This window comes from Varroa jacobsoni, unplaced genomic scaffold, assembly GCF_002532875.2.
Source record: "Varroa jacobsoni isolate VJ856 unplaced genomic scaffold, vjacob_1.0 contig00726, whole genome shotgun sequence".
In the NCBI taxonomy this organism is placed as follows: Eukaryota; Metazoa; Arthropoda; class Arachnida; order Mesostigmata; family Varroidae; genus Varroa; species Varroa jacobsoni.
The window spans coordinates 9,078-21,952 of record NW_019214515.1 but is presented as its reverse complement, the minus strand read 5'-3'; positions in this window follow the sequence as shown (position 1 = coordinate 21,952).

The following is a 12,875-nucleotide window of genomic DNA, read 5'->3' as shown; positions in this document are numbered from 1 at the left end:
GGAATTGTGCAACAAATCATAAAACACTGACCTCTGCGTAATTGAAGGAATATCAAAGTAATTTAAAAAAAAAATTAAGCAATATGGTACTACAATGAGAAACGATACAGGATTCCCCTTTAATATTACAGAAATGCCGTGGCTCGCACCCAGTCTTAATCATTATTCATAGAAGCTTGAGTTTCTTCAGTTTTAGTTTTTTCTCAAAAGGACATAGCGTAGAAGGACCGAGTGGAGACCTTCCTGCAGTCAAACAACGTAAGCCTTATCATTTTTATGTTTTGCAATTGTAGACCTTTTCCAATGTAAATATACCTTTATGCTGTTCCATTTTTCCAGTAGTGTGACTCTACACTTGCCTTTGCAAGATAAAGCTGCGCGAGTAGAATAATAAGCTATTTATTATTCCGGATATGATCAAAGGACGATTTTCAACGTTGATGAACTTCAAGGATTGTTAGATTTTCCATTGTATCTTGTAATACACAGGGCACATACCTTCAGAGATATTCAACGTATTGCAAGACATCATCGGCACTTAACTAGAACACGTTTTAATGCTAGAATTGTTGCGCTTAGAGCCTACCCCGCTCTCGTTTTTTAAATTTTCCCTTGATTTAGATTACCTGTCCTTGATAGCGCATACGAAGTGACGTAAACGTTTTCGTATGAATGCACGCTTCATCTCTAGACCTGCTGGAATTATGTACTCAATGTGTACTCATTTAGGAATCGAATGTAGACTTGGTTTTCGTAATTGGACCGTATCTCGGTAAGCTAGTGTCTCGTAGAGAGTAAGCTGATAAAGGCCAGTGCAAACAAAAAAAAAACAATGAATTAAGTAGTTTCCTATGGATTTCGAAAATAAGATCCGTACGCAAAAGTATATGACCCGGTGTACCAGTTCTATGAAATAGCCAGACCTATGATCCTATACAACTTTCATACGTCGTTTAGGTCGTATTTGGTGTCGGAAGCTACCTTCACAAATTTAAACTTCTCCAACAGACTACAACAAATAGTAACTTATCCGCCTAGTCAAGCAAGTAACCCTACTGTGATTTATGAAATGCTTCTAACGATGTATATAAGACTATCGATGCAAACTAGGGCTCCTTTATATATCTATTTTTGGCTTCAAACTCGTCTATTATAGATTAATTATCATTTTTCATTATTTCCTGTTCTCTCTGAGCGTGCCAACTTCTGCTTTGTCTGCTATTTGACACAGACATGTGTATAAAAGAAATGTTTTTTTTTAATCAAATACATACACTGCGTAACTTGCGAATTCGATTTCAAGCTTAGCAGGCCATCTAGAAAGCTTAACAACTTAAACCTGCGCAAAAGCATAAAAAAAAAAACTAGATTAGATATATTTAAAAACATTTAAAGCGTACTTTTAAAAATTCAAAGTTCGATTTTTGACATACAAAAAAAAGCCTAGAAGGAAAGGAATATCAAGTTGTAATAAAAATGTGATTTTTTTCAAATCGATAAACAAACTTTCTTGAAGGTTTCCTTCTTGTACATACTAGTTTAACAATAAAGAGGTTCTCTTTTGGTCTGTCAGGTAGGATATGTCTATGATAGCGGCCACAACAACGCAGCTGGTCATATTTTCCTGAGGCTCTTGACAGAGTAAATCATCTTAGACGTTATACAGGCTTAAACTTTCACGAGTAGGTCTGCAAATCGTTGGGCAGAAAACCGAACATGCTTGCCAGCATCCCCTATGCGTGCTAAGCAATGGTAACATCAGCAGATATAGGAACTATCATTGAGGTATCCCGCTGTGTAGTTGTACTAACACATACTGTAGATATGAGAAACTACCTAAGCTCATCAATAGAAGATGATTTAAAGGTATCCGGCATTTTAATATTGAAGAAATTAAGTGAAAGCACAAAGTAAATTTCACCTTGTTCTCATGATTTTTATATAGATATATATCTATCTGTATAAAATTTCTTTCTATCAATCACGCTATAATAAGAGTTAAATTTTATTGTAGAGGCAACAGACGATGGTAATATCGAAAAAAAATAACTTATTTTCGCAACCATATAGGTAAAGTTTCCACATTCTTTTCTTGTAACGTTCTGTCATTTCATTGTAAGGTCCCTGCGGCTTGATATGAAGCTTCATAAAGGCTTCGTTGTATAATTTATTAGTTTGTCCTCTAGCAACCATATATTAAGAATACGGATGATATTTAAGAAGAAGAATGTTATCAAGAATGGGTTCGCCAAATGCCAGTCAGTCTATTTAGCGTTCACAGTGACACAACCATTTGGAAAGTCCCTGTCATTGAGATAACTAGTCGTTCATTAATCGATACGTTCGTTCTTGATAGCATACTTGTCACAGTTTGTGAGTACGTTGTGATAATGTAGGACTTAGTATTAATCCATTAATATAATAACAATATGAGTATGTAATAGGTGGTAAATAGGTTTTTACACCCAACACTATGAAAGGACCCTAATCCTTCTTAATAAAAGTGGTTTTGAGTTGAATTTCCGAACCCGCCCAAAATCGTCTGCTTTATGTCGGTATGATGCACAGGTCAACAAATCTACTTTTCTTAGGGAGTTACTACACGGAATAACTAAGGAAATGGGATAAGGACCTAGTTCACGAATTCAGGCCATCAAGCCTGATGATGGCGGGGCAATTCAATATAAGCGTTCACAAGCTTTAACAGTGTGTGAGTGCAATGTCACTCGTTGTCTATAAAGCCGGAACGCGATATCCTTACACTAGCAGGATGCTCGTCTCCTTCAGAAGGATAGACGCCTCATTCAATAAATCAAATTTATCCCTTTTTGGCCCGCTTTGACCCCCACGGCCACCCGATTTTACCCACCCCATGAGCAGTGTTCTCCAATTCATTCAGATGCGTATGCGCTCAGCGAATGCCATATCTCGTTACACAGGTATATACGAAGTGGAATACGTGTAGTTATGTGTATATTCAGCATAGCTGCTGGTGTACCGTAGAGGCATCGTGAGCACTATAGCAACATACGGCTAGTAGCTGCTTTGATCTACGCTGTGAGAATGCTATTCTAGTAATGTCCCGCCGCGAGCTTTAGGTGGCTTAATTAGAGATGGAATTAGGACATAGCTTTCCTACATTTTGAGGCACTGTCTGCGCATATGAACCTCTGTCCCGTAGAGGCCTATTCTATCTAAAAAGTACCTCAGGAAAAGGCATGGGTACCATAATATTAGCCGTTAGTATAGGAAACAAACGACTTTTGATCTGTTTCTGTCCTTGCCAAAAAAACTCCACATTTGATTAACTTGCAATCTAAAAAAAAGTTAAATTAGAAAAAAAATGTTGATACTTTTTCTTTTTTAACCGTCAGTAACAATTGCAGTCTGCCATCGGTCGTAATCTATGTAATGAAATTCGTCATTCGTGTAAATAGTGGATTTTAGCCGGCCATATGGACCTCACAGCCTAGCATCTACTCGGATCCGTTACCTCCATCATAGGTTTTCGATATCTACAATGATTCCCTATTATAAGGATAATTGTTTCATTGGTCCTCGAATAACGCGTAATCGGCTTTTTGCTAATCCCCTGACACCATCATAGTCGAACGTGGCCTAGTATAGGCAAAGAGCGCCAAAACGATCTTAACAGCTAAGCAATCACCGATCAGTAAAGTAAGTATCTGGTACGATTGCGTCACTCTGTGGTCGTTGCGCATGATAGATCTAAACAAGCAAACGCGATATTTGCCTATCAACATAGGCAGTGCAAGTGGGTCGATCGAGTTCTAGCTCAATTTTTTTTTTGGGCCCTTTACTTAGCGCCACCATCTTCGGATGCAATACGCTTGTGTATAGTGATTCGTGCATAGTGGCCTGTAGTTTTGGCCGCATCTCAGCTGGCGCTGAGAGGGGCCCCCGCCATTTTGAGAGTGCGAGGGTGGCCCTCCTCTATAGCATGACGATTGTAGCAGGGCGATTGCAGGTTGACAACGATAGCTATAGTTGAGCCCTTCGGAATCTGACGTACCTTCACGCGAAACACTGCAACGGATCCTGGCCTCCGCTGACGCTCGTGTTCGACTATGCAACATGCCGATGAGTGGAGATCCGGTGCACCACTTCAATGTTTGCTTAGCGTTCACTTGGCGTTCATTAGCAGCATTCACAGTTGGCCACCGGGTCAAACGATGGAGAGACGAGGCCCTGGACACAGCAGCCAGCAGCATTACATCGCAACCATCGATAGACCTGATCGACGGATAGGCGGGCACACAGACACTAACGCTACCAATACCATCGCTACAGCAACATCAGCCGCTGCCGTCACTCAGGACGGTGTAGCTGACTACCTGCTGCTGGGGGGTCGCGCCCCAGCAATCTTTATTTACATTGTAATATCAAAAAACGACCTCCAGGTAATATATTCAAGATACAAGAGTTAGCCAATTAAATTTTCGCCGGCGTTATTAACACAGTTAGCTAAGCTTACTGACACGTTAATAATATTAAATTTTAATACTTAATTTTGTTCTAGTCCATACATACAAACGGTACCAAAAAATTGTCGTGACTGTGTTTCGCAGTACGGGTTTATCGATTTGTAAATTATAAAAACAATCGAATATAGAAGCGTATGAACTACGGTGACGTTTATACATTCTGATTATTGTGATATATTCTGACTGAATACTGTTATTTGTTTGGATAACTTCGGGGCGCTCAAGAATCAGGATTTCACCGAAAGAAAAAAAAGTAAGGAAGAAAGTTTTTACCTATATACAACGAGTCGAGCCTACTGTCTATGAGATTACGAGGGCAAATACACTTACATTGATTTATGTGCCTTAGTTTTAGCCGAACATAGTATTCGAACGAGGTTAACCATTGGGTAGACATGAAAAGTTGTAATCCTTTTCACTCACCTGCTGTCTGGCTTAATGTTTTTCTCTTAGTGCGTGTATAATATTCCGCACCTATATTACGTTTTCAACGTGCCAAAACTTTCCACTCATCACTCTTTTCCGTCCTACAACGTCCTGATCCACAGACAACACAGCCTTAGCGACAAGCGGTCACACGTGTCCGGAATAAATGCTAAACATAAAAAGTATTGGCATCGATTTTTGTCGAACAAAGTTCTATTCAATTCGTTCGATCGCTCGAATCCCACCCTCGGCACCACCATCACCTTGTCGCGTTTCCCTTTGCAACGTGACCTAACGATAGTCGAACCTCGTAACGGTTTTTTCTGCAGCGTTGCCCAGAGAGAACGAAAGAAGTAAAGAAAGAGTCGAACAAATAGCCTCGTGTGTTCCAGGAACTAGGCATCATATACACAGCGCACGTTGTCGAAAGATACAACGATGACGGTTATGATGCAACTGTCAATACGTTGTATGATTTGCTATGATTTAAGCCCAGAACTAGATTCGGCCGTAGGCGTTGATAGTCATTGTATGGGGTGCGCTATGGAAGATAGTGATGTTTGCAGCTTCATAGGTGTGACCAGTGGCATCGTCACTGGAGTCTTCCTTCTAATGCTTTCAGGATTGTTGAATGGTTGCAACACGGCATCCTCCTAACCATATTTTTTCACCAGGCGATAGACAACAGCTATCGGCTTTTCCTTGTTTTTTAAATTTCTTTAAAAATTTAAAAACTGTCCATATAGATGATTGCCAAACGTCCTCAGAGGATTCCTACGATGTTGCTTTGCATCACCAATTACGATTTCGTGTCCATCATTGAAAAACGATATGAAGTGTCCTGGATCGGTTACCGCGTAGGAAAAGATAGTAATTTCACGCTTGCCCCGGCTTTGCAGTGCATGTATATAGTGCATTTATTGAGCCCCTCAAAAACGCGGGGTCTAGTTTCTCCAAAGGTGCATTACAGTTTGCTAAGCAGGGCCGAAAGGAGCAGCTGCGATGACGTGAACACAACCTGCTACTATAAACTGAGTAGTAAAAATCCTAGTGAATTTTAAGCAAAATCTAAGCACTACATTGAAACTGCGGCTTTAACTTGTATGCCAAAGAAACCTAGGCTGAGAGCTACTTGGCCGAGGTAGTCCACGATTACATTCACTGTTGTTCGTTATCTAATTCAATAGCAACGGATTATGTGCATTTTTTAAACTAGAATTTCTGAGAGGAAAAACACAAATTCAACCTGCTGATTACGGGTTAAACGTTACCACAAAATATGGCATCGTAACATTTTTCTATGTCACCTTTGGTTAAATAAATCAGTAGAGGGTGTTTTCAGGCATGGCTTCTTCTCGAGGTTCTTACATTTTGCTACAATAAGTTGTTTCTGTTGCTTTATTCTCTTTCGTTGTATTATACTCGCTGACGATCGCAGTGTCTACGCGAACAGCACGTATCGTGATTTTGTTAGTCTGATCGGCCAGCATTACCCGATCTGGCCCTTACATCACCATTCTATTTTAGCAATATTGTGTCGGCCTCTATTTTTATGGTTCGTATAACACCGTTGGGTTGTCGCGCCATCCAAGCGAAGGCTAGGTCAGTAAACCTAACTCTTCTACAGCAGTGTCCGCTCTAGATGGGGAGACATTTTGCACCTTGCGTGTCGACATGTGCAGACTTGACTCTGAACAATAAAGATTGCTTTAGGTCTTGGCTTTGCAAAGGCATTTGGGCAATCAGCCAATCTTGTCTGGTTCCAACCGTCGGCTGACGTTCGTGCGGGCCACGAATTTTGTTGTCGTGTTCCCCTTGTTGTGGGTGCCTGCGAAGCTGACAGCTGCGATAAGCTTATGTCATGTTTGTCTCGACCCGTATTTTGCCTTTTTTCACCTTTTGTCATAAACAATGTAACAAAAACCTAGTAGTCGTTGTACCTACACAACAATTGAATATATGCGTGTATTTATCTATATTTTCATAGGACAGAGACGCATTACAGGTGGCTCACTTCCTTAGTGAAGTAAACTATTCACTTTATTTAAAAGAATGTACCTGTAAGGCCAATTATTTAGCCGAACCAGATGAACCTCCTGACCAAATGTCTTTGAGCTCAGTGTCCTAGTTTCTTTTCCCAATAGAGTTGATCATTCGAGCGAACCTCAGCGCCTATCTCTATACTACCACTATAATGCGTGTTAATAAACATTACCTTTCCTTAACTTCGTCATAGACGGTTTATACTAGAAGTTCTACCAATACGACCATTGTTAATTTAGAAAAGAGGGCTGAATAACAAACTAACATGATGTCGAATACTATAATGACAGCAACTCTATAGCAACGATGAGATAAAAACACAAAACATGGTCTTGTCTTAATCGTTTCCATATGCTGTGACCATCGTTAACGAGGAAAATCGTATTGTGTAGGATCTGACCAAACAAAATGGAACCTACCATTTGAACCTAACCAAAACCTACTATTTGAACACGATTTGGGGGAGCTATGCACTGAACTTTACACGCAATTTGTCAGCAGGAAATCTGGAAAAATCTGTATCCTTTTCGGAAGGTTTTTGTCACGCATATATCTTTTTAGGTTATGTGCGTTAAATAGGTAAAAATGACGTAACCTCATTCTTTTCAGTCTCGTCCTGTACTTCTTAAATATTAGACAGGAAAACAAATGTTAGTACTTAGTTAGTAAACGAATTCTAATCAAATTGTTATACTACAGTTATTGGGGAATCGATAACGCATCACAAACTTAACCGTTTAAATATATTCTATAAAAGACAGAGCTATACAACTGTCATACGGTGGTGCTCGGGTTGATACTGATGTCAAGGATACTTAAATAGTCCGTTTTCTTTGTGATATCAATAGGGCTCGCTGTTACGAGGGTCCAACAGGGTGGAGAGTCGAGGTCCGATCCTAGAGGTGTTTCGAGTTGTTATTATTAATGAAGCGCTCGGAGCCCATATACATGCGCACACACGCAGCACTCTCATACATTAAATAGCTGAAAAAGTGAGACAAAGGCTCCGGAGCCTGGACTAGCCACAGACGACTAAGGGAAAATAGAGTCTGTTCTAGTATTGTCCAATGGGAAATCTTTCCCGCGCTCGGTATCGTGAAGCAGCGACTTTTTTTGGCCCGTGGCAAAGTGACAGAGAAGAAGACTTCAACATTTATAGCCCTGCGGGCACCGTCATTATTGCCAAGTACCTAGTGCCCTTCTTGATCACCATCAGTTAAAATAGCACACGAGACGGACTTACAAGATCAGACCAGGTTGTTCGATGCCCTGATGCTGCCGTCGAAAACCATCTCGTTCGGCACTTCTCCCGAAGGACCGACGTCAACCTCCGATAGCATTTTGTAGAGGGGATGACATTTTTGGGGGTATTCAGGTACTCTGTTTGACAAAGATGAAGGGACCGATGAGCTCTGCGTGCTACTTTCATTAGGTTTGCATATATGTAATTATCTTTTAGTATGTGTTCGCGCTAATTCTGATCGTTTATTGTTAAGGGCTACCTAAATGTTCTTCCTTGTGTTGTCAGAAGGACCAGCAAGGCTTCAGCCATCAGACATCGTTTATTTCTTGTATAAGGATTTTTTTAGAGTAATTTATTAGACAAGTACCGTATTAAGGACAAGTAGTTTTAGTTCATCGTCTAAAGTTACTTTTTCGGAAAAGAATACGTTCCCTGCTAGAAGGTGTCGAAAGCTATTCGCTAGTGGTGCCTAAAGTGGCGCTAGTGGTGGATAAAATTCTAGGCGAGAGCCCTTAGAGTTTAGCGTGTATTTAAGTGTTAAAGGTTAACGAAACAGTATCGCTTAAAGACTATTCAAAATAAATATTGACACACATTAATTACCATCCCAATAAAAACGATTGTGGGTCAAATAGCTCGAAATGGATTTCTATTTCTTTTTGCATGTACGCCTTGTGCCAATTTGTGCTAGCTAAGGAAAAGTTGGGCTAAGAGTTTGCTGTGTTACCTGGCTATTTTTTCTGCATGTGCTCAAAATGGCTCTTCAGTACTAATCAATTTGTGCCACAAACAGTACACTCCTCTTGAACTTTAAACGTCAAAAAGGTTGTTTGTCAATCCATCGGTGTCTCCCTCTCAATTAAATACCCAAGCGTTATGTTCTCAAGTGCCTAAAGATCTTAATAAATCCTTCAAAATCAATATAAGCCTCTGCAAAACTGTGTAAAAAGAAATACAGATCATGCTAAGTCGTCGTGCTTAAATTCGATGTATAATATAATTTCACAGACAAAAAATTGGATACAAGTTTTTCAAGGATTTTTCGAAAAATGGAAATATTGACTGTTTTAATCGCACGTTTGGCGTCGCAATTTGAGGGTTTGACTGAACTCTGTGAGTAAGCTGGTCTATCGAAGTCCATACCATTTGCTGTATAGGAGAGCGTACCAAATACAAATTGAACGTATTTCACATCTTAATCAAACGTTTTTCTTAAAAACGTGAAATTTAGTCTTACTTTGTGACCTTTGATTTTGGTCCTCTCATTGGGTGAATGATGTTTTCTACCTAAAGCTTTCGAATGTCTTTACCTTTTAACGCCCTTGCCTTACACATATCAAGTTAAAACAACATTAATTGACTTTTTGTCACTCTCTGATTAAGTTAGACTTGATAAGGTCATCTTGAAAAAGGATAATACTGATTGATTCATTAGAAAGTAAACGTTAATGAAACGCGCGGGGCGATTGGAAAGAAATCAATCTAACAGTTACTACCTACTAAGACGAAATTTAGTAAATGATGCGTGTTCCATGACTTCTCACCATTGCTGAAGCGCTTGTCCAGGTGAAGTGAGGAGTATTTTTGGAACAATAAACCAACATATAAATTGTTTTTGCATCTACCCTAACATTTCAACGAAGTGAACACAAAATAAACGAGTCCTACACTTCTGTCGTTAGATAGTAAGTTGTGGAACTACAAACTTTTTTAATTTCATGAACTTGTCAAACCGTCCTCGTGTAGATAATCAGTTTCAGTGTCCATTTATGAGAAATCAATTTCTGAATCATTTCTTTGTACGTTATTCAAAGGGAAATAACACAACATAGAATATAAGTTTTTTTTTTTCGTGGCTCGGTACGAAATGCGGTGATTTCGGCCTGTTCAAAGCGATTTCAGCTGGCCCATTTGGTTCAGTATAGGATATTTTTACGGAACAGAGGAATCATATAGACGAATCCCATACCAGAGTATCCAGGACTTTATTTTGGACCTAGAATAAAATGCGAGATAGTCTATTAGATTTTTCGCATTATAAGGTTCAATATAACCAAGTTATATTGAACAACCACGAGTCAAACACACGTTAGGCAAACGTCTATGAGATCATCAATCTGGTCACTCGGAACTATACTGTTTGATGGTAACAGCGACATAGCTGCTTTCAGAATGCTAACACACTGCGCCAAGAACGTGCGAAACACGGTACAACTACGTGATCCTTGTTGCAGTTTTCTTATTCAACTGGAATCCAGATCGACTGAAAGGCGGGTGTCCTGATTACATTCGCATCGAGACATGATTGTGAAAACTGGCCATCTGCCTTCCACTTGCCTAGAGCCACATCTACCGAGAGTCATTGTGACCATTATCCATACAACGATATGGTGCTTTTTCATTCTCCTGTTGGATTCCGCCCAGCGTTCGCTCCGCTATCCTCGCCATCTTTTCCTGCTAGCGACACCCCTTCCCCAGTCCGATCCGCTCTATTCCTACATGTGGCCGTCTTTGTCTTTCACCGATGGGCGCTAACGTCGTTGTTCATATGACGCCGTGGATGCAGTAGCACGTACTAGCAACAGAAGCTTGCAGCCACAGGACCGCCTTACAGCGGGTAGACTGATTGACTGACTGAACGAGTGTCAGAGACAGAGAGAGGCAGACAGACGGGACATCGGCGCTGCCGAGGAGCCGAATAAACTAAGCATGCGATGCACGTCGTGCGGTAGAGTAGCTGCAGACCATAGTCCCTTTGCCAATGCTACCACAGTATTTAGTAGAGTAATAATGTATGTAGTATTGTTGTAGTATAAAAGCTAACTGCTTTGGGGTTGTTTCCCCATCGTAGCCAGTCAAGCGACCGACTACGAGAATGCTATACTATCGGGTAGCTTCGGATCCGTTGGCCCTTACTCTTTACGCACTTTTCATCCCCTGCTCGCACATGCCCTTAACATTGTACGATGGCCGACAGCGTCCCCGCTGTTGCATAGCCTATTACGGCTGTAGATACCGCAAAGGGTGGACCACAGCCACAAGTGCTCGTGCAATAACAACAGAAACAACATCAATATCACCACCCTTCAGAGGCGGGATACCGTCTGGTCGCAACGAACCCATATGGATACAAATCGTATCATTGGGTGTAACTTGTACGATTAACGCAGCTGTTCACAACGGCATTTTCGGGGGTCCAGTCACAGGCGACAATGACAGCAGCTGCTGAATAAGCTTTACAATGCTATTGTGCTAGGCTGAATAATAATCGCGTCTGATGTAAATCGTTTCTATTTGATTTCTACGTTAACGATTTATAATTGTAAGCTTTTCAGTTGTTCCCTAATGCATTATGTTATAAAGCACAAGAAATTATAAAACAGATCTTGGAGAGGTGTAGCGCCACACTTTGAGCTATGTCTTCTGTTTGTCGTCACGACTTCAGTGATTCCTACTAGGTCACCAAAGAACGAAGCCAGAGATTTACGCAAAAAATATCGTCAAAGCAATTTTTTTTAATATAAATTTGTTGACGACGCTTCAAAACGTCACAAGATTCTAATCAACGTCAGGGTTGTCTTTACGTATACCTATGTGTTATCTGTACCGCAAAATGATCTGCAGTGAATGTATATTTTTATTATATGATTGATTCTCTTCTAGTTTCGAAACCGCCCCGAGCTTTATTGGGCTGAAAAAAAAATTCCTACGCCTAAAAACCTTTTCCACGTTCTTTCATTTGTTGTTTAGTTACTCTCTCACTTTTGACATACAACCTAAGACGCTTTCCTTATTTTAGCTAAATGCTATAATGCAATTGTATTGTGAATGTAGCTTCAGATCAAAAGGACTTTTCGAGGATGCACGTTCCAAATAAAAAAAAATGTGCATTTTTAACGCTTTCTACATAATACACTTTATCAAAACTAAAACACTGCTGAAACAGCGCGTAACATTTGCCTTATGCACGGTAACGACGCTGTCACTAAAACTGCTCCCTAAAAGTGGCTCGCCGAGTTTAAGAAGGGTGTCCGTAATTTAGAGGATGCCTTCGCTCTCGTTGACCGTCAGAGCTTGATGACGACCATCTATAGGCACTTTTGAAAAAACAATAGAAGTACAACAGAAATTTGGAAATGAACTGAAAAGATAGACTGCAACCGCACGGCTGTCACTAACTGCCTTTAACGCAAAAACTTGGAATCTGGGCAGCCCTATGAACTTACTAAATATAACTACGAATCGCCGCTTAACGCTGCATTTCAGCATCCCACCCAGTATGGGGCGCTATATGGCTGGCTACATCCACCGATTTTTGTACAGATTTTTACCACTGGTAATGAAAAGTGGTGAGTCAGAGACTGGAATGGATGGTTTCAGCGGGATGACTAAGGTCCTCAACCTAACTGGATTTTCATCTAAAAAAGGTCATGCGCTGTGATGGGTGCAACTGCGAGGGTCTGAGTTACTGGGAGTTGCTTCGTATAAACCAGACAGTTGATCCATACGTTACACCCGTTGGCCAAATGCGTCAAGTCAATTTATTCAAGGCTGTTCAAAAGAAAGGACCGGCTAGGTCGTCCAGCTTTATAACAACGCGAGGCCATGCATAGCAAATGTAGTCAAAGTGACCTCCTTAGAATTCGAATGGAAAGATT